Genomic DNA, 14,658 nt, shown 5'->3' with positions numbered 1-14,658 from the left:
AATATCGAATTTAGCGCTACTCCTCTCGTCGGGGAGGAGTACAGAAATCGATTTAAAGAGCCCTTTATATCAATATAAAGGGCGTTGTAGTGTGGATGGGTACAGCGTTAAATCGATTTAACGCTCTTTAAATCGATTTAAACGCGTAGTGTAGACCAGGCCTAAGAAACAGCACATTCTAATTCTATCACTTTCCATGCTAGAATTGTTGGGTCACAGTCCATTGATTAGTAAAACACTTCCTCAAATCTTTTACTATGTTAATAGATTGCAGTCTAGGATTATGATAAATATTTCCAACTTTCAATTCATTCAGCTTCTTGTTTCGCAGATTTTTCTGATAGGCCATTATGCCTTTGGCTTTTAGGAAAGCCTTAAAAGCATTCAGGCCATATCATGCAATCAATTAAATTGAACTCACCACGGAAACTAACAAAAAGTTATGTTTAAAACAACACTGCAATTTCACCCATTGCTTTTATTGAATTGTGAATTTGCCTCTGCTCGCTTAACTATCACAGTGAATACTCTAACTCTTGGCAACTCTTTGTTATCTCGGGTAGGAAACTAAAGACAGAGTATCTGACATAAGCGTTATCTTTGAGGAAGTCATATCAACTGCTTTAACTGTAAAAAGGAAAAGGAGAAAAGATCTTATTTGCCTTCCACCAGAAGGAAGGAATTCCCTTCTAAGACTTTTAAGTTACAAAGAATGCAGGAATAAGAAACAGAGACTTGTTAGTGAGATAAAATGAGGGGGAGGCAGCCTCCCGGGGCTATGACAGTCCAGGCATAACATTAAGCGGTGCGGGAGAGAGGGGCCCAGCATGCTGCTGCTATGACAGTCCAGGCAGTACAGGTGAAGGTAAGGCTATATAGGAGGAGCAGCACCCTCCCCACCTCGGTTCTTTCCAGAGACACGGAATAAACAAGGGCTCAGAGAGTGGAGAAGACAGGCAGGAAGTGCAAATATGAAAAGCTATCTCAAAGAATCTCAGTTACAAGTTCATTTCTTCTTTTGAGAGGCTCTGCATATCCCCACTTATGGGACAGACTGATGACTAGTGCCGAAAAGTGATCCAGAGGCAGAAACAGAGCCCTAATTGAATAGACACTGCAGCACCATTTTACCAAATCCAGTGTCTGCTCTAGAGGCCAGATCCAAATAATATCACTTAGTGAAAGAGTGCACCTAAATTCAGGTTGCAGCCCTGCAAATTGCAACAATTGGTATCTGCCTAAAACAAGCAAAGTAAATAGTCACCACTCTTGTGGAATGTGGTCAAATCAAAGCAGGCACAGAACCTTTTTCAAGCATGTTATGGAATCACAGAATCATAGACTTTAAGGTCAGAAGGGACCATTATGGTCATCTAGTCTGACCTCCTTCACAACGCAGGCCACAGAATCTCACTCGCCCACTCCTGTATCAAAACCTATGTCTGAGCCATTGAAGTCCTCAAATCATGGTTTAAAGACTTCAAGGTGCAGAGAATCTTCCAGTAATACATTGTATAATCCATAAAGATATAATCTGGCAAGAAACCAAGTAACCATTCAATTGTTAGTGTAAAACAAACAAAAACAAACTCACTTGACAATCTACAAAAACCACTTAGCTCCATCTCAATAATCAGCACGAGTCCTTGCAGCCACAGAATGTAGACTGGACTCCCTCTTATTAGAATGAGGTTTAGTAAAAATAAATTGGCAAATTAATAATCTGATTAATGTGAAAATCAGACACCATTTTAGGTAAGAGTCTGGGATCAAGTCTGAGAACTAATTTGTCTTTATGAAAAGAAGTGAAAGCTGGATCAGCTATAAAGGCATTTGATTCACTCACTTTGCTGACTGACATGTCACTATTAAAGGTTATCTTGATAAGTGATAGAGAGTACACTCTGCCACGAGTTCAAAGGACCATTTTACCAGCATGGTTAACACCAAATTGAGATCCCTAACAGAGGGACATACATTTGATAAACCTTTTAACCGAACAATGAAAAAACAGTGATCTCCCATTAACTAAAAGTATAATATACTGAACTGTCTGCCAAATGAATTTTTAACAATGAGTTACAAAACCCTGGGATTAAGTATATGAAGTATTCCAGAACACAAGGAATGAAAATAGATTAAGGGGAAATCAGGTTTTTGCCCTCATCCCTCCCTGAAATCTGGTCCACTTGAAATGGTTACCATTTCTAGTGGACTGTTTTCTAGAGTTTTATTGTGTCCTGCACAAATAAAGAATATGACTGCTCAAAAGCAGACAGCGTCAAGGTCCAGTCGCCCACACTGGTCAGGTGAAAAGACTGTGGGTCTGGATGAAAGACTTTCCCCTTCTGCCGAGACAGTAGGTCCGGTATCAGAGGAAGACACACAAAGACTCCACTGGACAGCTGAAAGAGATGCATAAACCACCATTACCATAGCCAAACTGGGGCAATGAGAATCATTCAAGACCTGTCCTGGTGTATCTTTCTCGCTACCTTCTGGATCAATAGAAAGGGGAGAAAGGTATACATGAAACCTTTCCTCCAGTGCAGTAGCACAGCATCAGGCAGGAACAGACTGTCCCTACCAGCTCTGGAACAGAAGAAGGGACACTTTGTTGGGCCTCATTGTGAACAGGTCCACCTCTGGTCCATCCCAGCTGGAGAACATGGTCTGAACCAACTGATCCTTTAGGGGCTATTAATGCACTGAGAGCTGTCTCTGCTAAACCAATCTGCAACTACATTGTTTCACCCTACCACATGCAGGGCTGCAGGGATAGACACCATAAAGGATACAACAATCTCATAGATTTACAGCCCCTGCACACAGGGGAGCAGAATGAGCACTCCCCTACTTGTTGATATAACACACGGCAGACAATACGTTGGCAACCACCTGCACAACCCTCCTTTATAGGTGACGAAGAAATCACTTAAGGATCAAACAAACCGCTCTGTTACAACACATTTATTTGCAGGGCTGTCTCTTGATAAGACCAATGTCCTTGAATGGTCATCCGATTCAAATAAGCGCCTGCTAACCCTTGTTGGATGCATCCAACATTACCATCAGAGACAGATCCTGGGGTTACATTGTAAATCTCTGGGCAAATTTGTTCTTACTGACCACCATTTTAGATAGGCTATGATGTTCTGAGGTATGGTGATAAACATATGGATGTTGTCCTGACATGTTCTGTTGACCTGAGATATCTAGCACTTCCTAGATCTCATTCTCTGACAAGCAAATGGCATCACGTAAGTAATGGCTGCCATCAGACCCTAGATATATTTCACTCTGAGTGGAACCCTACTGAATCTAATAGATTCTGACTCATCTTGAGAAACCTATCATCTGATAGAAAAGCCCTGCCTTTCACAAAGTCCCTATAAAGGGAATCCACTGAGTAGGACAGATAACTGACCTGAAAAGAAATTAGTTGTACAAAACAAAATGGCTTAACAGGTCCTCACGTATAGTGGCCTTCAATAGCCAAAAGTAAACAAAAATACTCTGATTTCTCAAATGAGCTGCCACCACAGAGAGCCATTTTGTAAACATTCTGGGTGCTGTGGAGGAGCTAAACATAAGCAGGTTATATTGGAAATGGCATCCAGCCACCAAAATATGGAAGTATTGGTGATAAGCATTACAAATTGAAATATGAAAATACACATCCTTTAAATCAAGTCACAAATCAACCCATAATCAATAGCAAAGGGATTATGGAGGCCAAAGTCAATATATGGAACCAGGACTTCCAAATTTGTGTGTTCAAGTCCCCTAAGTCTAGTATTGGATAAACATACACAGTCTTCCTTCTGTAACAGGAATAAAAGCCATGACACCACAGGGATTCAGGGACTTCTTTGACTGCTTCGATCAGGAGCAATTTTTCTGCTTCTGCAAGAGAATCATCTCATGAGAGGGATTCTTGAAGAGGGAAATGGGGGGAGGGGCATCTTTCAAATTGTACATAGCCCCTTTCCATGGTCTCTATAACCCATTGGTTTGACATAATTAGTCTCCATGCAGGATAAAATGAGCTAGCTTCTCTCCAAAGAAGGGGGCAGACTGACTGATTCTCAACTCTTGATAGTCTGGCCAAAATTGAGGCTTGCTGTTCCTTGACAAAGAAGCAGGTTATTTAGGCTTAGACCTCAGTTTAAAAGGCCTCTTACTATATTGACTCTGGAAGGCTGCTGATACCATTGGCTTCTCTGATGATGAAAAATAAGATGAAGACTGGGAGCAGGGGCTCTGGTACTGGAAAAACAAACCAAGTAGGTCATCTCCTCCTAGCAGAGGAAGTCAGAATTTAGAGAGAAGGCTGCAACCTTATTTCCTTTAATTTTTCCAATAATCTGTCTTTTCACTGAAAAGGCCCTTCCTTTCAAAGGGGAGATCCTCCAACTTAATCTGTGTGTCTAGAGACAGGGAGGAAAAACAAAACCATGTGTGCCTTCTGATGGTCACAGGAGATGCCAATGCTCTGGCAACAGAGTCGGAAGAGTCAAGAGAGGCCCTGAGGGAATGCTGGGCTATATTTTGGCCCTCCACCGTTTGGCAATCTTTGCTTGTCAGCTAACTCCTGTAAGGACAAATGTCATCTTTTCCTGTAAATGGAATGGGTAGAGGGACATGACCGCCAGATAATTCGCCACCCTAATACCAAGGAACAATGAAGAGAACACTTGTTTCACCAGTGAATCAATTATTTTCCTTTATCAGCTAGTGTGGAGTGTGACTGTCCAGATCTTGCCCTGTTACTGACAGCAGCCACTATCAGTGAATTTGGGCCTGGGTGAGTATGAAAGTAGGAAACCCCCTTAGAAGGTATCTAATACAACTTATTAGCTGTCTTATAAACAAGTGGACAAGAAGCAGGCATGGCTCAACAGAGATAGCTGGCTATAGCAAATTATTAAAAAATGGGTAGCAATATTTTATTCCCTGAGGTAGGACCAAGGATATCCGACACTGAGTGAAGTCTCTTCCACAGGTACTGCAGGAAAATTTAAAGTGGACACCATATTATCAACCAAATTGTGAAACTGTGTAGCATCTTCAGAAGGAAAGATGGCAGAGGTTACCCCATGTGTTCATCCAATGCTAAATCAGGTTCATAGTCCATTTCCAAATGCTCCCCTCTTTGAGCACGAGTAACAACCTTGGCTGCTTCTTCAGACAACATTTCAGGCACCACAGTCTGTAATGATTAGAGATCCAGAGGAGACAGATCTGAGGAGCTCTGGATGGCCAGATTCTCATGCGGAGGGTAGTTGAAAAAATTCCTGAGCTGGCCCCCAGGAAAGCCATAGACTCTCTTCCCCTACAATTCTCCACACAACAAAACCTGAGGTTCAAGGCTTCTCCAGGTGGGAAGAGCCAATTTGACAGGTCCCCTGAGGAAAGGTCCCATGACTCCATCCTCTAGAAGCAGATCTCTTAGTGGCCACTACTAAAGCCAAGAGCTTCCCTTAATTTGGTAACCAGCCTCCAGTCAAAAAGGTACCCTGGAGTGATGAACCACTACTACCTTGGAATGGAATCCCATAGGAGCTGGGTTCTCTGAAAACAAAAACATGAAGAGATTTTGCCACAAGGGCAGTAAGAGAAGGGTGCAGAGCTAGGGGAGTGGACCCCTTATCGCATTCTCCTTGACAGAGAGCCCCACCACCACCACCCCAAAAAAGTTATTTCCTTGTTCTTTATTACATATCTGTCAAACAACATTTGAATGGGTGTCTTCAAACAGGTTATTTTTTTAGGCAAATCCAAAAGCTTACCATGAGTTCTCTCTTCTGTGTTCCCTAAACCATTACAAAAGGGAGTTCTAAGACCAACTACTCTTCACCTATCCTCACAGACAACAAAGTTCAAGCCCTGAACCTCTGCTATCCATGGCTACCCCACAAGCAGCACCTTTTGACTTTCTGGGGAAGCGTTACATTTGACAGTAATCAAGGGATGACTATGTTCTACAGGCATACTCTCAAGCTGTCATTTGTAAAGGTCTTCATAGTTCAAGATATTTGCTAGGCAAAATATAAACATTTTAAACCAAATAAAGTTACAAATAATGGTAGAATGCACATGAAACTGGGGTTTAAAAATAATGTCTAAATTAACAGGGTCCTTTCGATTTCAGTATCACCTTTACTTACCTACCAGACCTTCAGATCAAGAACCTATGGGTCCTCTGCAACAGCTGATGACATCACAGCCATGTCTTTGCATTGTTCTAGATTGTTGTGAAGTGAATTTTAGCAGAAGAAACAAAACCTTAAACTAAGGACTTAGATAAATTAAGGTGACGTTACTTTGCAAATGTTTTATATTAAAATGTAAAAGAAGTATTTGTAATTGTCTGCTCTAACGCCTATACTGATTGGGAATCCTAAATTGGACTTTTCCCACAGTAAAATATATAAGCACATATTTACTTTAGAGTTATGTGCTGGATGCCCAAAAAAATTGCCCACAAATGTAGTAAAATTATGGCTGTGCTAAAATGCTTTAACTTACATTTGAAAGTCCTTGAGAGCAAATCCTCCTCAAAGTGATTGCCAACTTCCCTGTGTTATGCCTCAGCATGTGCTCCACTGATGACATCACACTCAACATTAAACAGGGCTGGAGAGCAGAAATTGCTTCAACCATATTTGCAAATCAAGTACAGACACACAAACTTCCCCAGAGCATATTAAAGAGGCATGTGAAAAACCTTTAGAATGCAATAAGGAAGAACATCATTCCCAAAGTCAAGCACTATTCGCTCCAATATAGATGGATGACTAGTGGGTGTTACTACTAGAATTAAGGCTAGTGGGGGGGTTGGCCTTCTAGCAGAGGGAAATTTGGTTCTTTGAAGAGGACTGCTCTTCAAGGACCTGCAAAATGAGAGGAAACAAGTTAAAATGTTAAGTGTGATGAAAGGTTTTGTTCTCCCTAAATCTCCCTATTTATCGGGGAGATTCAGCATCTAATGTTGTTCAGCATAGCTCCACTTTTCAATTAGACATCTGCCTTCTTTCAAAGGTAGACTTGTCTCTTACCGCAAATTACGACAAGACATTCTGGTATTATGATCAAACATTACAGGATACAACAAGAGTGAAAAATAGTGTGACAGTAGTATGCAACAATCAAAGTAATTAATCTATGTATTCCATTTGATTGACACTACTAAAATTCATTTGTGCTGTTTTAATGAAGTCTGTGTAAGCACCTCTTCAGCTATTTATTTTCAGGGATTTAGAGCTCCATCATTAAGATTCCCATTGAACTGGAACTTAACTCATCACAGCTAAAACATTAAATGCCACTTTAAACTCAAATTTCAGCAAAAGCACTTTACATTTAGATGTAAGTGAAAGTACACAAGGTTATATCAGTTTCAGGCACCTTTCTACATTCATAAACTCCAACTGGTTTTTAAAACCGAAGTTTGACACACAGTGAAAGAATCTTGGTTTTCTTTTAAACACTAAACAAACTATAAAAATCAATTCATTCACCACTAAAATCAGTCATTTATGAAATGGAATGTGGTAGCTTTTTATTCTGTAGTACTGCTGTGCACTGTCAGTTTTGGATGGGAAGTTGAGACAACTGTAACCAATTAAAACGTCAAAGAAAATTTAGAGTAAAAAATATTATTGCTTAATTTAGTTAGGAAACGAGGGTTAACGCCAGGGATCTTGCCAAAGACATCCTAGGATCTTTAAAAAACAAGGTTAGAACCTTAATTTTACACCTCCCTACATTATGTTAGTTTGCTGGTATAGTATGGACCCCAAAAGAGCAAAGAGTGCCACCTATTAAATCACGAACATCACTTACTGTACAATGTTGTTTTCACTGGAGTTTTGCATTCCAAATACTTATTATGCCTACTCCAATTTATAGCTTTCCGATCTCAGCCAAAGTTGTTAAGGCTGCAGATTTTGTATATCAATACATTAAGTTAGATTTTTCTTTTTTTTTTCTTTTTTTTTTTTTATTATTTTTAATGTTTGCAGAACAAACTAAAACGAACACGAAACTCCACAAACCAATATTTCATGTACATTGCACCCTTTAACCTAGAAAATCCAAAACACACTTCACAGAAGGTATACCCAGACTGGAGCACGTAAAGGGGCAGACCAAAGCGTTCAGAGGCACTGTGTCTGAAGCATACACAAACAGCAAACAAAATGACCAGTTGCTCAATACCAACAGCTCCAAACCAGTTCTTTACTTCAATGATATTGGCCACAATGCATGCCTGACATGGAAGAAGAACATAGGAAGTCAGAGACAGATCTGAACACAGGTTAAAATATACAGTAACTATCCATTACAAAACAGTAATCCCAATAAGGGTATTAGTACCACTAACTCAAGAGTGGTGCTCACGGAACACGTCACCAGAACTCCAATAGGATTATTATACAATACATTGTTTCATATTTGTCAATTTGTTTTAGATTTGAAATGTCTGAAACATTTGTTTACATTCTATATTCTAGTCACCAGTGATATTAAATGTATCTTTGGTAATACAAATCAAAGCATTACTATCCCCATTTAGTCTAAAGAAATATTGAAAACCAAAACACAAAGTAGTAATATTAATTTGCTTATTAAGATTCCATCTGATAAAACAGAAGAGCTCTGCTCTCATGGTTTTGCACTGTCACAATAACCCAATACAAGTCCATCCTATTCATTCTATGTTGTTTATCTATTAATTTGTATCAAATTACACATCATCCCACAATATAAGTTCACTGAATAAATTATTAAAATGGTAAATATGGAGTAAGTTATAACAGAGTAGAAAAATAAAATTGCCATAGCTTCATAATACAAGAATGAGGAATGGTGCACCACAGTCTGTCATGTGGTATCACTCATAGTACACAGTACCATAGACCATGTAACTTATTCTGTTCGTTTAAGTTCACCCATTTAGAGCAAACAAAGCTTTAAGTCTGGTATTAACACGTTTTCAGATGGGTGCATGTTAAAGTTGAAAGGGACCCCGCTTAATCTATATTTTTATATACTGACTAATAGAGAGAGAGAGCGCGAGCGCGCACACACATATCTTTTTTAAAAGTTAAGGGCTTTTTCTGTTCTTTGCCTTATTTGTAAAGGCAGGCAAAAAAGCAACACTACCATACAATGATTCATTCCCTCTAACTTTTCTCCCCGACTTTTCAGCATGAGCAGCGAACAGCTCCACCTCCTTGCTGAGCCGGAAGAAGGGTATGCACATCACTCCTACACACTGATCTGGGGACAAATAATGCAACTGTGTCAGCAACACAGTTAAATTTGATGTACAGAGTGCCGTCAAATGCCCAAATAAGTAGGAAAACAAAATTGTTTTCACTGATCATTGGTTTATTTTACAGGTTACTTCGTAATAGCAGATACAAAGTTTTCAGGGAAGCTTTTCTACCTCCTGATTAAATTTTAGTATTTCATAAGTAACCATTCTTTTTCTTGTGGTATTATTGTTTGCTTGCTTGTGGGGTGCGTTTTTGGGTCTTTTTAATGGTAATATTTTTAAATATTTTGGAATATTCATACAGTTCTAATTTTGGATATCTATCTAGTCTCAAAACTTCTAAATTCCGTCCTACACCCCCATAGCCTTGTCATGGTATTTTAAAATGCACATAACCTTTAAATCAATTAACCATAAAGTTCCATCTTGTATGGTTGGCACAAGAAGAGTACATTTGCGACACACACAGTATGTTCAGCAATTTCATACACAAGTTCTTTTTGTGTAATTTAAATAAGAAGAACGTGGTTATGTTTGTGTTTTAAATTTCTTTGTATTTTTTAAAATATCTTCCAACTGTGCGTCCATAGTCTTGCCCTGTCCCACTCAAGTAATGAGAGTTAGACTGGATACTCTAATTGGAAAACTTGGTTGGTTTGAGAAATACCTACAGTTTTTTCCCCGTCCTCTCACATGAGACTGTCAAAAATTGCCAGTGTCAACTATATTTCAAATCAACACGGCAGGGTATTGGGAAAAGTTTTCAACTAGCAATAATCACACCTCAGATGAACCACATTGGCTATGATACTGCCACTGCGCAAAGTTAGTACTTCAAGAAGTGTATGGGTATTTTCTGACACCTTTAAAGAATTTGCAGTATGTAAGAAGTATATTCTCTTGATAATTTTCATACACAGAAAAAGACATGTAGAGAGAAGATCTGAATTTCTTATGAATCATGGGATATCACATTGCCATCTCTACACTCTGTGTGTCCCACAAAACATAAATACCTAATAATCTTATGCAAGAGAATCACAACTGGGAAGAAAAACACTGGATCTGTTGTTCTCCTGTTACTGCACAAAGCACTTGCAAAGGATGCCAGTGCAATTAGCATCACACTGACAGCCTTGGTTTCAGTCTGCTGTTCCTGCTAGTCCACAAGAAGAGCTACTGTGGGAGGAAGGAACAGGGGACACGTTTTAGCCTTCAATCCCTCCAGGCTCCAGAACACACAAAAATGAGATTAACTGCCCCATGTATCTATTTTATTTATATTTCACACACATGGTAGTTTGTTTTTGGAGAGAGAGAGAATGAACTTAAAACGGATGGATAGCAAGATTACGTAATTGCATAATAAAGGAGATCCACAACAGGGGGTCAGTCAAGGACAAAACAAAAAGTTTGTTGTAACAGAGTCACAGTACTAATCATTTTATGGTACCACTTTTTTTAAGTTATTTAGGCAAAACTATGATACCTAAGAGACCAACTAATTCCAAATCTCTCAACAGCTGGTTTTGTAGAAGAAGCTCTTTAATACTAGCTGCAAAGCAGCAGTGAACCATCCATAGGTCTAAAAATACCAGACCTTTAAAAACCTAGGTTCATCCCTGTCCCCACAACCAGCAGGCAGCATCAAAGTTGTTTGTATTTCCTTTCACATGTAATTATATAAGATGAAATAGTATACTGAGGATACTCTTACAATTAGATCTGTCCTAATTAAAAACATTGTGGTAGAAGAATTAGTCTATAAAAAAAGTTCAGTCTTCCTTGGGGTGCCTCTGTACATTTCTCCAGCTTCACTATAAAGATGAGGCAGTATTTCTAAGTACCAGAACGGTCACAGATTCAAAAGTTTTCTTGAGAAATAGTTAGCATTATCCTTGCTAGCCATAGAGTGTATGATAGTTACTTTGGAAAGTCCTGCTGCAAAACAATCAGGCAAAGGCTTTATTGAAAATTATAAAGTCAGATGATGCATTCAAAAACAGGAATTGTAAAGCAGACAGAAGATAAGTATTAAATACAATTAAAATGTAAATTTATTAAGACATTTTTGTAGCATTGTGCATACTATGCTGAAGGGAAAAAGGAGTGAGGACATCAGCAACATTAGGAAGCCAGATACCATGTGAAAAATCCAACTAGTAGTTTTACTTACAGTGAAGGAATGGACCTTCATTTGAGAGTAAGGAGACATGGGGGCTGAGCGAATTTGTTGGTACAAGGCTAAAAGAGTAATTGGTATTAATTTCCAAGATAAATGGAAAGGCAGAATCCAACTTCAGGTTGTATTCTGTAGGGTTGGTGCCTTCTTACATGTTAGTTAAAAGGGGGTGATCCATACTGATAGAGGAGTTCTTCTTGAACTAATGGTGGCTGCAATGTTAACTGCTAAAGGTAGAGGTAACTGACTGGCCCAGAGCCTATTAAAGGAAATTCTAAAGCGCTATAAAGACTGTCCTAGTCTTGAAAGATTCAATTAGAAATCTGTTGTAGCCTGGATGCTGTAATTGCCTGGGGAAAGGATTGTTTTAACTCTGAGGCAGGAAAGTGTGACAAATAAAAATATGGTATAAATTTGCTGGATTTGATTTTAACTACTGAATTATATATAATCAGAGTAGCACTTAACCATGCAAAACTAAAGTTAATAATCGTAAAAGCTAAGATACATCAAAACTTACGAAGGTAGGGACTCAACTCAAGAAATGCTAGAGTTAAAATACAATGTGCATCCTCAATTTTTTGCACATATACATTACACTAGTTATGATTACAAGCTATTTCTGAAATATAAACATGACTCTAGAGTCTAATGACATGATCACAGATTACTGTAATGCATCTCTCACAAGGAAGCAGAGTTGTTTCAATTTACACTTACGTAATTCATTACTTAAAAATGCTGACCTATGTAACCTCAACATTGCATTGGTATATAGTTTTTCCAATTAATTTTTTTGCTCTTTTCAAGTGGAAAAAAAAATCCTAGCTAAGAACATCTCTCTATATACATAAATATAAATATTACAAAGTTCGCTATTGCACGTTTAATACAACGGTTCTGAACTATCACTTTTCTTCCAGCCAAGTAAAAGTGCTAGTTTTAAACGTAAAGCATTTTTTGTGTATCCTTGTCAACGGAAGTGGAGTTCATTTTAAATATCAGGAAAAGTTTTAAAATTCACTCTGACATGCAACTGCCAATTTACTAGTAATATAAGTAAAAGATTTAGCATATAAAACAGTAAGGGTACAAACTGTAGCAAGAAAAATCTAGGATATTTGCAACTAGGCGACACCTTCAAGACAGTATGCAATGTTGTTGTAGCTATGTCGGTCCCAGGATATTAGAGAGACAAGATGGGTGAGGTCATCTTTTATTGGACCAACAACTTCTGTTGGTTAGACAAGCAAGCTTTTGAGCTACACAGAGCTGTTCTAAGGTACCACAGAGTGCCAAAGCTAAATACAAGGTTGAATTGATATTCTAGGAGACCATTCACCTTGAACTATGTCATTATTACATTGAACAGTAAGTCAAGTCTTTAGATACTCTAGCAAAAGTTCATTGCTACATTATCAATGACTGACAAAGAAACTTGAACAGGGAAGTGCTATCCATATAAATAAGAAAATTATAGATCCTGATAGTCTGCATACTATTTCATGCATAAAAGTACAGGACCAGCTAAATGCACCTCAAGTTGAAGAACTATCTTATAAAGAACTGTACTTTAAATAGTAAGTTAGAATATGGTTGGTGAGAAAGATGGAACATCTCACTGAATATTAAATTAACTGCTACTATTGCTAATCCTAATGGAAAACTTCCACTTAAAAATGGATAATGGTAAACTTGCAATAGACAGACAATGACATCAAAGTTGTATTCTTTACTTTTAAGTCTTGTACACTCTAGCTGAGAAAGCTATGAACAAAGCAGGACATAGCTACCTGAACTTTGGTCATTTTTATAGTTCTTTTCATCCCAAAAATGTAAGCAGAGAGGACCAAAACAACTTTCAGGCACATTCCAGAAAGAATCGTTCTCAACACTGACTGTTTGTGTTGTACTTGTTCAGCTGTACTTGTAGCTAGAAGGTGGATTAACTTGTTAGTGCAGGCAAAGCTCCAATGGAAAGACAACTTTAAAAAACTGACCCTTTACAACAGCAGACTATTATCAATGCATCTAGGCTTGGTTGTCTATACCCAGTTCTTTCTGGAAATGTCCCAGTGTTGCTGTAGCACCACACTGGTGCACTGCAGCTTCACTAAAACAATAGAAGGAACATTAGTGTAGACTACTAGCTGCTGGCATTTTTACCACTGTGTTGTCTAGAGCTGCTCTAAGCATTATATAACAGTTTATCCACTAATACAGTCACCGTCAGCACCAGTGAGAGATTTTTTTCTTTAAGGGTAGACAAAACCCTGCAGTTCCTTTCTTCAATCCCCTCCCAAAGTTTTACGTGCTCATGTTCTGAGGAAAAAAAAAGTTTTGGCTATATATGCACAATTTAATATTGCAAATTTGCTAGATCATTTTGCAATTAGTGAAGCTTACTCTATACATTTCCTACCCTTTCTACTCTGTTACTTTCTTACTATCTAAGTTCCAACCAATAAATCTTTTGATATCAATTTCACAGCCCTTCCCTTCCCTTCCTTCCCCATATCCCTCCAGTTTTTTTAAACTCTGGATAGTTATGTACTACTTGAACTTACATAATTTATTCTCAATTTACATCTTCCATTACAATTCCAATTATCACTTTCAGCTCACCTAATTCCTCAGTCTCACCTACTCTACTAACCTACATCTTCCCTTTTATCTGCATCAGTCTCTTCTGTTTTGGTTCCTTTTATGCCACAAAACTCTCTGTAAATTGGCAGCTAAAATGTTTTCTCTGTTATTTCCCCAGATAAATTATCTATACAAAACATGCTTAATACGGAGCAGTGGAAGTCACTCCACAAGTAGAGCAGTGGTGCAATCTTGTAATTTTAAATCCAATTTTCAATTCCCCCAAATGACACTTATCTTTCTAAAATTTTGCATGCCAAAACTGACACCAGGATACAATTTTTTCTGCAGAGTCTGATGAAAGTCAAGACAAAAAAGATAAAATTTTCACAAGGGCCTACAGAGTGGTCTACACTAGAAAATTAGGTCAGCATAAAAATCCACACTCCTGAGCAGCTCTGTAAAGCTGACCTAAAGGTTAATGGTAATTGGGACAAATTACAATATGGTTTTACAAAAGGTAGATCGTGCCAAACCAACCTGATCTCCTTCTTTGAGAAGGTGACAGATTATTTAGACAAAGGAAATGCAGTAGATCTAATTT

The 14,658-nt window shown here is 38.3% G+C and overlaps 1 protein-coding gene and 1 non-coding gene across 5 annotated transcripts in view; both read right to left on the bottom strand.

Moving 5' to 3' along the window:
* Window positions 1-14,658, bottom strand: part of CNOT2 (CCR4-NOT transcription complex subunit 2) — a 166,222-nt gene that overhangs the window by 133,060 nt on the left and 18,504 nt on the right. The window lies entirely within an intron of this gene.
* LOC116838535 (U4 spliceosomal RNA) lies at window positions 9,974-10,114 on the bottom strand. The gene has a single exon (XR_004376943.1). It is a non-coding gene; the product is annotated as a U4 spliceosomal RNA (small nuclear RNA).

Source organism: Chelonoidis abingdonii, chromosome 1 (genome assembly GCF_003597395.2).
Source record: "Chelonoidis abingdonii isolate Lonesome George chromosome 1, CheloAbing_2.0, whole genome shotgun sequence".
Taxonomy (NCBI): Eukaryota; Metazoa; Chordata; order Testudines; family Testudinidae; genus Chelonoidis; species Chelonoidis abingdonii.
Note: the sequence above shows the minus strand (reverse complement) of the source record. Positions and strands in the feature narration are given on the sequence as shown.